Below are 14,022 nucleotides of genomic sequence, written 5' to 3'. Positions count from 1 at the left end.
TGGTATGTTCAGGGAAACTATATTTCGAGATAATCGAAGTTTTGTAAATATAGTTTTATACTCTTGTATGTAAAACAGAGACAGAGAAATTCTTTTAAGGTATTTTTTGACTAGTTCTAAGCAAGATACCGTTATTTAGGTAAGTTCATTGGATAGGTATTTCTTTAAGCTTTGTGAAGACATAAAATTCAAGATTTAAATTTTTTTTGATCTACCGCTTTTGAGCTTAGCACGACAGAATACACTTACAAGTGCTACCGAATTAAATTGACCCAAAACATTTACATACCCACTTCCAAAGTAAATATTATGTATGTCGCATGCCCTTACACCTCACTCATACAAATGGCGATCATGGTTACATAACGCGTTTTTATCTCCTATCACATATAAATTGGTCCAGCGTCCTTCCGATTGCGGCAACTGCTTTCTATTTACGCGACTGCAATAGCAAGCGCGGACATGAAATTTCGTAATACTATCCGTAAGTATGTCAATCTATTAATCAAATTGCATAGATTAATCTGAACAATTAAGTTTAAGATTATACGCTCCTATAACGGTTTGGGATGGGTTAATTCTGAATGAGATTACGTGCGAACTTTAATTATTGGAATGAATTGATCGTGTTACGGATGTTAGTTTTAAATGGTTTGTTTATTGCTTTATGTTTTTGCGGATTTACACATCGAATATGTTATTTTTCGACTTTATCGCTATTTTTTAGTATAATTTTCTCCTGACTGCAATATTCATGGTCACGGCGTGGACTGAGATCCGAAAACTAGTTTAGGTTGTTTAGTTTGTGGTGATGCTATTTGATTGGAAATACAAAATACTTATTGTGTTTTGTCTAGTAGAAGTTTGGTAGAGACGCATTGTACAATATATTTTATATTGCTTAAATGGTTCATTAGAGAATTGAATATAGTAAAAACGTCGATACACGTTAAAATAAAACTATTTTGCGCATTTCCCGTGGTTTTTATATTATATTTTTCTTCCGACATTTCGAAGACTGCGGCCTTCGTCATTACTGGGTGGACCGCCGCATGACCACGTAGGCAAACCGGGATAAAAATTTGCAAAATAATTTTATTTCAATATCTAACATTCGCCTCAACCTAAGAAATCGTCGATAAACTTATTTGTTTACATACTGTGTATCCTTTATGTGCCAATGGCCGCTACCCCATTCCAAGACGCGAGGTAACTATTTCTCAATAATTAGAGTACATGCGACGAGTACCTACGAGGCGTATTTACATGCGCAAATTGGCAGCCTATCAGGTGTTTTGTGTCCAGGAAGCAATTTTCCATCGTTATACTTTATTGCATAACAGTTTTGTTTAAGTAATTCTGCACGTAACGAAATTGTGGCTATCGGTAAACTTAGGTAATTGAACGAGAACTTATAAAACTATTGGTTTAGAATAAGATTATTTTATTATTATGTGGGTTTCGTAATTCTTTTCTTTTTTAGATTTTCCTAAAATACTTTTTTACCTCTACATTTTATAGAATTGAATGTACTGAAAACAAGCATTTATTTCTATGACTTTTAATAATAATGATACATTGTTTTATTATGTAATTAGAATTGAACTCGGATGAAAAACAACTAGAAACTAGGCAGTTAATAATATCTTATTGATAAGCAACAATTCTATTTACAATAGGGTATTTGACTCATTTTTATTATTTACATTTATACGCCATATAAATTCAAATACATAAAGATTTATTAAAATCCGATAAGATAATCAAGCTATAACCGTTTGAATTTCGGTACAAGGGGTAAGTGAATTATGATATGTGCGAAAGAGTGAGAGAGAGTTATATTCAAACTATGCGCCCAGACCTGCACATCGCAATATTCGAAATCTGAATAACTGCTTTATTTCTTAACCAATTCTATTGAAGTTTTCAAATAAGGGCTTCTTTTTCTTACTATTTGCGATTAAATATAGAATAATGTACAAAATCAAATATAAAAGCATACCCTAGGTATGATGTTTTACTATTGTTTCACCATAGTAGTTATTAAAACCCAGAAATGCAGACTCTTTTAAGTAGAACTTACGTCAAGAATTCAAACCGGGTGAAAAGTGGTTCAGTGTCGTAAATATGTCTCAATGAATTATAGAACTCCACAATTTTATTAGCATAAACGGCATTTCTAGCGCAAACCAGTAATTTTATGCAATACTGAAATTGCAGTGGTCGACATCTGTGATATAGAAGCTTCATACATTAACTCAAATACGTTAAGCCAGTTTGTTTGTTCCATTTATGAATTTATGGGTATTGATATTGGATCAAATATTTGATTATTTACCATGTTTGCAATGTAAATATTCTTTGTGTTGACAATTTGCATATTTCTTGAATATTCAAAGTTTTTTGCTATGCAAAGCTTTTTGTACGAAGTATATTCTAAATCTGGCATAGTGGGTAGGTAAAAGTGCAAGTTAAATCTATTTTGGATAAAGAATTAAAATACATTTGCGTATGAGAAAGCATTTGATTTAAATACAATGTATGCATACCAGAATTTGACTATCAACATGCATCTTACAATGACTCATCTAATTATTCAGGTTTCTAATCCACAAATACTTGAATTAAACCAATTAGAAAGCGTTCCTCTGACTCATTTGTATGCGTTTAAACATTTAGCCTTCTTTTTACATAAATCTCAATAAAGACTACTGAGATTACTCTGTACTGTTTACGTGACGTTCATTTACATTTACTTATTGTCTTGCTTGTACACAGGGATAGGAAGAAGGTTTGCGATACATTCATTAAGTAAATTGCATTTTGTCCCAAAAAATGAAAGGACGTGTGGTGTATCAATGAAAAGGGTTGCAAAAACTATCTAAAACAACTTTATAAGATAAGCTAGTTTATTTTTATTGTTATGGAGATACAATCATTTTAACCAATCACAACGGCCATATAGCTACGCACTGCGAAGGCTGCTATGCCGTCAGCACTGAAAAACAGACTTGTTATCATAGTTTTACTCCGCCCTTAGAAAAAAAGTCTATGAATAAGGGAGTTAATATATATCTAAGCTAATTTTAAAATTATACATAATTAAAAAAAACAGTAAATCAAGTTAATTATAAGCTAAATAAGAGCGTAAAGTATCCCTCGTAATAATTGAACCCTGGACTCGCGACGCACGATCGACGCCCCTAATAGAGTAGTGCTGTGATTGGTTAATTGTTGTACAAATTGCTCCATAATCACTGTTTGTCTGTCTGTCTTTCGTGTTGAATTAAAGACGGCTTGAATCGGTAATATGGACATGATCTTTCAATTTCTTGTGTACATTCAGGTATACCAGTGGTGGTACACACGGTGGTGATCGGATTACTGGAACGTAGATTTAGGTTTGATTTGTTTTGAGTAGTTTTCAGTTGCGGGTAACTGGTAGGATAGGTAGATATGAAGTCAAAAAAAATTAATTGAATTAGAAATAAATTCAATGCTTATTTGAAAAACGTCAAACTCCTAACGATATCGATCGATAATTATTGATCTACTCTAGGTTTTTTATTATCCGATATCATGCATTTTAAAACTATTACAGATTGACATTTGCTTGTCTGATGTCTACATAATATACACTATACTTGTACTTATTACGTAAATAAACTTTGTTAAGTATATGCTCAATATTACTACGTCTAGCTTTTTGTTTGACTAACAACTATTAAATATAAATGAAAACTCTCACTCAATCCCCGTAGGAGCAAGTAGAAGCGCAACTGGTGTACCCATTTTCCGCCGTGGTTATTCCTTCCCATGATAGCGGGTGAGCCTATCGCCATATCGGGCACACATTCCAGACTTCGGGCTGATAATTAGTAGTAAACCCAATATCACCTTACCCGACCCGTAGATCGAAGTTGAGACCTCAACGCTTCAGTCGTATCGTAATACAACTACGTTACCAAGGCAGTAAATTAAATATTACAAAATAAATTCATGACAACATTTACTCATAAAGTGCTCTATATAAATTATTAAATTCATTATAAGAGAAAACTCGACAAACGGCAGTAAATCATAACTTACTTTAGACCAATTACCTATTATTACCCAATCTAAATGGAACTCAACATTTTAATACAAAAATATCCATCTAAATCGTAAATATATTATTAAATTACGATTTATTGATGCAAAAATTATGTAATATTATAATTGTTTGAGAAATGTGTCGCGGAAAATATACGAGTTAAAACCGGGTACGTATTTTGCAAGAACAAGATATTATCAACTAGCTGTCATTCTGTACGTTTACCGTAGATTTAATTTGTGTTATTACATTAAATATTACTTACTAATAACTATGTGAGATTACAAAGATCCTATTACAAGCAGATTAATCTTTCAAATAGGATTATTGATTGATGATCGTTGGAACAATGAACAATTTATTGTTATAATCACTGTGAATTTCTTGTATAAATGAAGGGCTAGACTTCATAAATTACATGCTTTATGTATTTTTATATAATATATTCTCTACATATTTTTGATAAATGTTATTAATTTCGTTGAAACACTAATACGATATGTAATGTTAATATAAAATTTCGCTTCTTTCGTTTCCAAATTAGCGATGTAACAATCAACGAAAATCTTTAAGATTTTATGTTTTAAGTTCCATAATAGTATAGTGTTTCTGTGTAAAAGACAGCGCCTACTCGACGTTTTACAACTAATCCCGCCTAAAACAATACATTACGTAAATATTTTAAACAAATGGACACAGAAAGTAAATTTTATCTAAATTTTAAATGGGCTCGTAATGTTTTTAATCACGATAGCTAGAAAATTCTTTACATAAGCAATCGGAACTACGTAACTAGCTCGCAGATCCAGTTAAACTTACAATGCGTTCGTACGCCCATAAAGTCGGAACAAAACAAAGGAAATGGCGGATACGGAAGTGACGTGAGATACGTGATTAGACACGGTTTCTATAGCCCTATGGATGAAATGTGTAGCAAATGGACTGTAGTCATGACTATAAAATTAAACAGCGATATTCTCAAGTATTTTTTTTTATTTTCGACAGCACAGAGTCACTTATATCTACAAGCTAATTACCTTATGTTTGCAACTTATAACAGCTTTAGTAAATATTTTCAACTAATAAAGACTTTTTAAATATTTATACTATTATTCTATAATAAATTGTACTATAGCATTCATTTCACTTATTTATTAAAAAAAATTCGTCCGTACCTTACATATCTACCAGAAAAACGAACTACAACATTTAACATTACAAGATAATGAACGGAATGATACGTTTTCGCACTTGATATGTCTTTTCGCTTATTTATAATAAATTAATTTTATTTTACCGCTGCCGTCTATAAATTGTGAATAGATAACGAAGCGCGTGCGCAGAAACTCGCGACTATGTTTAATCTCCCATCCACGTAACAGTGCTTTAAACCCACAAGACGCCTTAATGGCTTCTGATAGAAATACTGTTACTGATTGATTTATATATTCTAGTAGGTGAAAATATATCTCATTTGTTACTTCGACGTATTTATTTTTGAAACAGTCAGAATACATAGAAACTAACTTTTATTTTTAACTAACATTTGCTTGCAATTTTTCATGGTCTCAAAATATATCTTTATACCAAATTTTATCAAAATCCGTTCAGTAGTTTTTCAGTTTATCTGTTGAAAGTAAAATTAGTCAAAAAAAGTGGCAACTTATTTGTAAAGTGTAACTTTGCCTCTACAGGTTTGGGCAAGCTTCAGAAATTTATATAGTTATCACAACGGCTCGTTGGTCTAGTGGTATGATTCTCGCTTTGGGTGTGAGAGGTCCCGGGTTCAAATCCCGGACGAGCCCTATTTTGCTACGATTAGTGTATAGCACTGCATATATAAATCTAGAAATCGAGATTGTTATGATTTTTGTAAGGTTTAAAGGTATCTTTAGTAAACGAATAAACTAGAAAACAATAAAAACTTTCTTTAAAATTCACTAGCTGTTGTTCCATTCTTTTTCGTATTTGCGCTGCTAAACACTGGCTATAAAGTCATTAAGTTTTACTATCACGCTGCTAATACAACTACCACATAATAATGAGAAGTAAACAACTTCGGGAATAAATACGTAACACCTGGACAAAACTGGTACAAATCGTTTACTAGGGGCCTTATTCCCTACGCCACACATTATTTTAACCCGTAACAGGCTCTTAACGTAACGCGTCGCGTTTAAGACAATAGAAATTGGCGTATAGAATATCATTTCGCGATAATTTCACAAAGATGATGTAACACGGCCGCGTTACGAGTTTACACTGTCATAGGGAATAAGCGCTGTGGTGTTACATGAAGCATTTAGATAAAGGAGAGAGATTATGCTTTAGGTCCTGAAGGCATAGTTAGAATTGCTCTAGATAAATCTAATACCGTTTCTGACAGATTTAAGACTGTTGTAATATACTAGTTGGAAATCATATTGTTAATCTTAGAAGGAAGCGGAAGGCACCAATCGAGACTTGGGTAGGAAATCAGGCTAAGACTTGTAATTATAGGTACACAATGTACATGTAGTCTTCAAACATTTTAACAAAATTATTCAGGTGTTGAAATTGAGTATACTAAATATCAAATTATCTTTTTTTTATTGCTTTGAATGACAAGACGAGCTCGCCGTTCGTCTGATGGTAAGTGATACGACTGCCCGTAAACAGTAGAAACACCATCCAACACCTTGTATTGTTTTGTATTCCACTGCGCTCGCCATCCTGAGACCTTAGATGTTAAGTCTTACAGTAGTTACTCTGGCTACAATGTTCTTCAAACCGGACTACACATTGTTGCTTGGCGGCAGAAATAGACATAGCGGTGGTACCTCGGCGGACTCTGACAAATGAGAGACCTACCAGTTATTTCTAAATGAATTAATTGTTCCCATTTAAATTACTACATAAAGCATTGTAAACAATGAGTTAATTACCGTATCTCTTCATGCTTCGGTGAAGTGTTACTCAATGTTTCACCGATTTAGCCCGTGCCGTTTCGTACCCATTTGTAATGCATAATAAATCTTTGTAAATCAAAAAACCGCGTGACCTTTGCATATAAAATTCGATTAATTTTAATGTCATCTGGTTTTTGTTTACCAAATAACCTATTTTAGAATGGTTATTCGACTGGTTAGCTGTAATAATGTACTCGAACACTAGTTTTGTGACAATTGCCCATAAAATGAGTAATGTAGCCCTTAAGTAATATCATACGCACGATCAAGTGCCCGATTTCATACGTTGTGTAATGTTAAAAATGATAAATGATGTGAAACGCTAAACGATACATTCGGCGCATGCGCCGGGCGCAATTCACTGCCACAGATCGTGATTCGACCATTCGCTAAAGTTACACTAATATGCGTTTAAGTCTATAAATTATTTGATAGGCGAGAAACACGACGGCCTACATCGGGTTGTGATTATCAAGAAACGTTTGTCAAAGGAAACTGAACTGTATTTTAATAGTTGTCAAATAAAAAATGATAAACGAGGAATATATTCGTGTAATTATTTTTTTGCAATTCTACTAACAAAATTTGATACAGTGTTCGAAGCATTATTTGTAACCATAACTGCATATTATTTGAGGTTTTAATGCAAAAAGTATTACAATATATGAGCTTTCTACGCTAAAACACTAGAAAATTACTTATTTAGCTATATTCTTTTTTTTTTTCAATAATTAAACACACATGCTTAAATAATGTCTATATTTGTTTAACTTATAAAAAATATACAAGCCTACCGTAACCAATACTTAATTTGTAAATTCTTTTGGTTCAGGTAATTTCGCGTAGCAAATCCACCAGAAGTCTTCGCTATCACGAGTCTACAATTATTATTTTAAGCAAATGAACAGGTTTTAATTGATCTTCGTTGGTTGCGTGTGTATCGGTGCATATATTAATCGAATTTTAAACAGGAGGTGTTAACACGGTCGTGTGAATATAAATTTAATTTGACGTAACTTCTAAAATACTAAAAATAAATTCTTCAACAAGATATATACATTGCAGCCAGTGTAACTATTGGACATAATAAGACTTAACATCGTATGTCTCATTCTATCAAGATATTAGAGACTGAGAAGACAGTTTTTCGACATTAAAAGCTGGATATGTATTGACAATTCTTCCAATATTGTACATGTTTACGAGCAGAAGATACTTACCTTCAGATGACCCGACGTTAATAACAAAGATTTTTAAACTTTTTAATAAAAAAAAAACACATTGAAATATCAAAAAAATTCTTTCAAATAATATTTTGTCATTCAAGGTGTTGGATTGTGTTCCTACTGTTTATGGGCGGTCGTATTGCTTACTATCAGGCGAATGGCAAGCTTGTTTTGTCATTTAAACCAATAAAAAAAAAAAAAAGATTTTGATGTTAAATATAGTGAATTTCAACTCCTGAATAGGGTTGTTTAAATTTTCAAAGACTATATAGAAGGAGCAATCGTCCGCGGCTCCGCTCACATATAAATCCTTTCCTACATAAGTACCTAAAATACTATAACCATTGCGATCTATTTAAAAAAATCCATTATTTCTCACGGAAGCAAATCACCGGGATAAAAAGTAGCCTATGTGTTAATCCAGGACATGTTCTACCCGTAGGCTAAATTTGATCCAAATCCGTTCAGTTGTATTTGCGTTTATTTCCAACAAACATTCAAACGTTTTCATAAACTTTGGCATTTATAATATTAATAAGATTAATAAACTACTTAGTCTGGCCATAAATACTGTTACACTTAATTATAAAAAAATATTACATTTGAATTTCGAATCTGTCATTTTTATACGATTGTTCATTGTGTTTTCTCATTTTGGCGCCAATACATTGTAAAATATTTTGCGATATTAAAATGGTGTGGGGTGATAAAGAGAACCGAATCGCTGTGATAGCATTACACAAAGTAGGTATGGAGCCAAATGCAATTTTTAAAACTCTCCATACACTTGGTATTAGTAAAATGTTTGTGTACCGGGCTATTAATAGGTACAATGAGACCTCCTCTGTTTGTGACAGAAAAAGATCTGGCCGTCCACGTAGTGTTCGTACGAAAAAGGTGGTCAAAGCAGTAAGGGAAAGAATTCGAAGAAATCCTGTCCGAAAGCAAAAGATTTTATCTCGGGAAATGAAGATAGCACCTAGAACCATGTCGCGTATTTTAAAAGATGACTTAGGACTTGCAGCCTATAAGAGACGCACTGGCCATTTCTTAACTGATAATTTAAAGAAGAATAGGGTGGTAAAATCGAAACAACTACTGAAGCGGTACGCAAAGGGAGGTCACAGAAAAATTTTGTTTACGGATGAGAAAATTTTTACAATTGAGCAACATTTTAACAAACAAAATGACCGTATTTATGCTCAAAGCTCTAAGGAAGCTTCCCAATTAGTCGACAGAGTGCAACGTGGACATTATCCGACTTCAGTGATGGTTTGGTGGGGTGTTAGCTATGAAGGAGTGACTGAGCCATATTTTTGTGAAAAGGTATCAAAACATCGGCACAAGTGTATCAAGATACCATTCTTGAGAAGGTAGTTAAGCCCCTTAACATCACCATGTTCAATAACCAAGTATGGTCCTTCCAGCAAGACTCGGCGCCGGGTCATAAAGCTCGGTCCACGCAGTCTTGGTTGGAATCGAACGTTTCGGACTTCATCAGAGCTGAAGACTGGCCGTCGTCTAGTCCCGATCTTAATCCGCTGGATTATGATTTGTGGTCAGTTTTAGAGAGTACAGCTTGCTCTAAACGCCATGATAATTTGAGTCCCTAAAACAATCTATACGATTGGCAGTGAAGAATTTTCCCATGGAAAGAGTGCGTGCTTCTATTGATAACTGGCCTCATCGTTTAAAGGACTGTATTGCAGCCAATGGAGACCACTTCGAATAAGCTTTTTATATTTTTAATTGTTTTATATTTATGTATTAAACTGACACACTGTAAAAGTAATAAATGTTATTTGCAGTTAACAATTTTCTTTTTTCTTTATTACAATATTTATGGCAAGACTAGGTATATTATTATGGAATTAATTAAATAACAATAAAAATACACTCCATTCTACAGTGTAGTAGTAACTACACTACTATGAAACTTAGTTGCTTTGGAAATGTTGGAAAATCTGTAATAATTACTCAGCCATTCATAGTACCTATTTAACAAGTTCCATAATTAATCCGACAGGAATGATAGTGTACTTATCCTTTTCCACTTAGCATGTTAATCTAGGAGGAATCTTATGCAGTAGATGGTATAAATGTCTATCTCAATGAATATTACACAAGAGAGGTCCGAATATGGCTGTACATGACACAATAACACGCGTATGCAAATCTCACGCTTGCACCTGGCGCGTACGCTGAGTTATTCAACGCGTCTCCACGTGAACACTATGTGTCATTACTTTGTAATACTTGGGAATTTGTAGAAACCCTGGAGGATCGAAAAATTATTACACTTCTTTATACGAGTACAACGAAGTGATTCTACTGCACCTGAAGGTGAGTGGAGTCCAATGGAATGTTGACTGACGAGAGATGATTACCCCTCGACAGTCGATACAATTATGCCGGCCTGTTGGAACCGGATATACACAGGCTGATCACGGAATGCGACACACTTACCACTATGGTGGGTTTTACCGACGGATTCACAGACGGCAGAGGGACCCCACTGCATTGGTAAGCAGAGTGGGGTCCAGATAGTGTCGACTAATGAGAGATGATTGTTCCTCGCCAATCGACACAATTATGCCGGCCTGTTGGTAACTGGGTAAATAGAGAATAATCTTAGATCGCTCTCTCAAATATATAGGTTGAAGTGTTTTTTTTTTGCATCGATTTGAACAAAAAAGTACTTGCTAATTGTTGTAAGTTAGCGTGGACTTCAATTTGAGAGTTCTTTAGAGTTTATCGCTTTAGAATTTAGATAGATATGAGTGGATGGACAGGAGAGTCTACGTCCTATAGTGAAATAATCAAGGCTGCTATACGGATTTTCATGAGGGACTCTAGCTAAGATTCTACAATCGTAAACGTTAACGTTATCAATGGGAATGACATTTCCTAGCGATAGATTTACCATTCCCATACATTTTTATGTTTTCTATTAGGGTTAACGATTGTAGAATAGTGTCTTTGTTATGGCTTTTGGATATTATTAAGGATATGTCTTACTCACTAACACTAGTTATGTTTATAACGAATGAATAGGAAGTTGAAGTGATCCCATTTGCACAAAATACCGACTCTGAAATACTTGATGATTCCGAAAGAAGTGAATTTCAATAATTTTCCGCATATAGAGTCATAAATAACATACATTTTTTATACTTTTTAAAATGTCAATTGCCTAAACCTTTTACATAATATTTGTATGTACAGCATAGTTGCCTTATTGATTGACTGCGGCATTTAAAGAGAAACGAACTTTTAGCTAACGGGTCACAAAGGTTCCCAGTGCGATGGCTAGACACGATTACGTTTACTTTAATAATAGACTCCGAATATTTAAACGTTCAAGTAAAAGGATATTGGAATTAAATATATTTGGGCCTTGATTAAAAAAGCTTGTTTTAAATGGAGTATCATTCATCATGATTTTGTTTGTTTACTCGAATGTTAGACATGGAAGTAAAACTGCGAACAATCCCCTTAAATAAAGATAAAAAAAGTAAAATTGATTTGCGAATTTAGCGCGGTTGTTATGTTATATTTTTTCTAGACGTTTCGAAGACTTTGGAACCTTCAGTCCGCCTTATGACTACGAAAGCTGCAAAGTCTTCGAAACGTGGGGAAAAAATATAATAAAAAAACTGCGTTAAATCTACAAAATAGTTTTATTTCAATATCATTTATCATCATTCTCATCTTTAGAATTCTCATCATTTCATCTTTAGAATTCTCATTATTCTCATTCATTTCTCATCTTCACATGAATTCCATTGCTAAACATAAGCCGTCCTTATTTAACGGACTATTTTTATAATAGCCTGTATTATATAATCATTAAAAAATGTGCAAGTGGTCTCTATTGCGCTGTACTCAATATTTTTATAGCATTTGCCAGTGTGGTAAACGTCTACAAAACTAATGCGCTATTTTAATGGTGGTAACACTGTGTCCGGATAATTGTTAAGTAGAAACGGTTGCTGTTGCGTTTGCAGATGTCAGACTACCTAAGGCCCTTTATAATAGCTAGGCTAAAGGCCAGCAAAACTGGCCCGAGGTCCAGCATACATTCTTTGTATTAAGCGAAATCAATAGTTAAGTATTTGGTAATATTCATAGGTTTATAAATCGGTAAGCTATTATCTATATTTAGGTTTATTTAAATTAAAAATATAAAAGGTGAGAATAATTCTCATTTTATTTAGATATCATAATTTCGACACTAGACTTATTTTCCAGATAACATTTTGTATAATTATTATATTACCGGTGTCACCTCCGTTGAACACCTCCCCCTGGCCAATGATAAAGAGAAATACAAGAAGCAGCAGCTAATCTTCAACAATGGAAAGGCATTTAAAATAAGAAGATAATTATATTATATATTATATTGACTTTTAAATTTAGGGGCCTGCGTCCATAGATTATAAATCAAATCACAAATTAGGTTGCTAATTTTCTAATGCCCCATTTCGTTACTAATCACTGCAAATGTCACTCATCATTCTTGTTTATTTTGTGGTGATATTGAAATATAAAAAACGTCCATGCATAATAAGTGGTTTTATTTTAATTATATCATTAACATTTGCCGTTCGTATCCATATATCTCTTATAAAACAGTGACCGATACGGATGTTTCGTGATATATGAATCTTTGATACTGTTGATAGTCGATTTTATTTCGATAAGGTCCAAATTTGCAATCAAAAAAGTATCATAACTCTACTATAACACTGATACTTTACTACTTTTAAATCTATATTTTTTCGTTAAAGCCTGAAATTACAAGCAAAAAATAGCATAAGTTTATTATAGTTACACTGATACTTAGGGTTATGTGTAGTTTATATGTTGTTTTAATAACTATGAAGAATAGCAAATCGTCAAGCCAATTGACTTCATTAACTTAAAAATCTTAGTTAACACAAGAATCTCATAATTACACGTAAAACTTATATAATAATATTAAAATAATTAAAGTATTCAACATACTTAGCCTTATTCTATGTATCACACGTTATTTTGACACAAAACGAGCATTCAACGCAACACATCACTTTTAAGACAATAGAAATTGAAATACAGAATACCATTCTACCCTAATTTCACGAAGAAAACGCAACATGGCCGTGTTATGACCTTACACTGTCATAGAGAATAAGGCCCATACAAAAGTCGTACTGCGAATATTATTCGAGAACCCACAGTAGACGTATTGTTCAAACATGATATCGTTAAAAGGCCATCCTTTAATCAAGTTAATTTCCATTTTATTATCAGTCAATCAAGCTGTAGACATCTATAGGCAATCAGAAGACAAATTGACGTAGATAGTAATACATAAAACGGATTTTAATAATATTGTAATAAAGTAGTAAATTGTGTTTTCATGTGTAATAGGGTAGTGTGAATATGAACTTTAATGGGTTGTGTGATGAGTCAGCCAATGTCATAGGTCAAATGCTTTAGCAATACTGACAATAATAAATATGATATAATATTCTTGTTATTTAAAGATTTACGAAAAAACAGGTTTCCACCGTGACTTCAAGCAGTAGGAATGCTTTAAATTATTTTGTAATAAATTATCATAAAAACTGGAACATGAAAATAATATCTTTTGCTGGTATAGCTGCACCGCCAGAGTCTTTACAACTTGACCGGCATAATAGTGTCGACTGGCGGGAGAATCATCATCATCTCTCATTACTCGGCACTCCATCTGAACCCGCTTACCATT

The 14,022-nt window shown here is 33.3% G+C and overlaps 1 protein-coding gene and 1 non-coding gene across 2 annotated transcripts in view; both read left to right on the top strand.

Moving 5' to 3' along the window:
• The window catches only part of LOC115441262 (mucin-17), a 131,365-nt gene that overhangs the window by 81,420 nt on the left and 35,923 nt on the right, over nucleotides 1–14,022 (top strand). The gene's annotated exons all lie outside the window — the stretch shown is intronic.
• Nucleotides 5,827–5,898, top strand: Trnap-ugg. The gene has a single exon. It is a non-coding gene; the product is annotated as a tRNA-Pro (tRNA).

Source organism: Manduca sexta, chromosome 25, assembly GCF_014839805.1.
Source record: "Manduca sexta isolate Smith_Timp_Sample1 chromosome 25, JHU_Msex_v1.0, whole genome shotgun sequence".
In the NCBI taxonomy this organism is placed as follows: Eukaryota; Metazoa; Arthropoda; class Insecta; order Lepidoptera; family Sphingidae; genus Manduca; species Manduca sexta.
The sequence above is the reverse complement of the archived record's forward strand: the minus strand, read 5'-3'. Positions and strand labels throughout refer to the sequence as shown.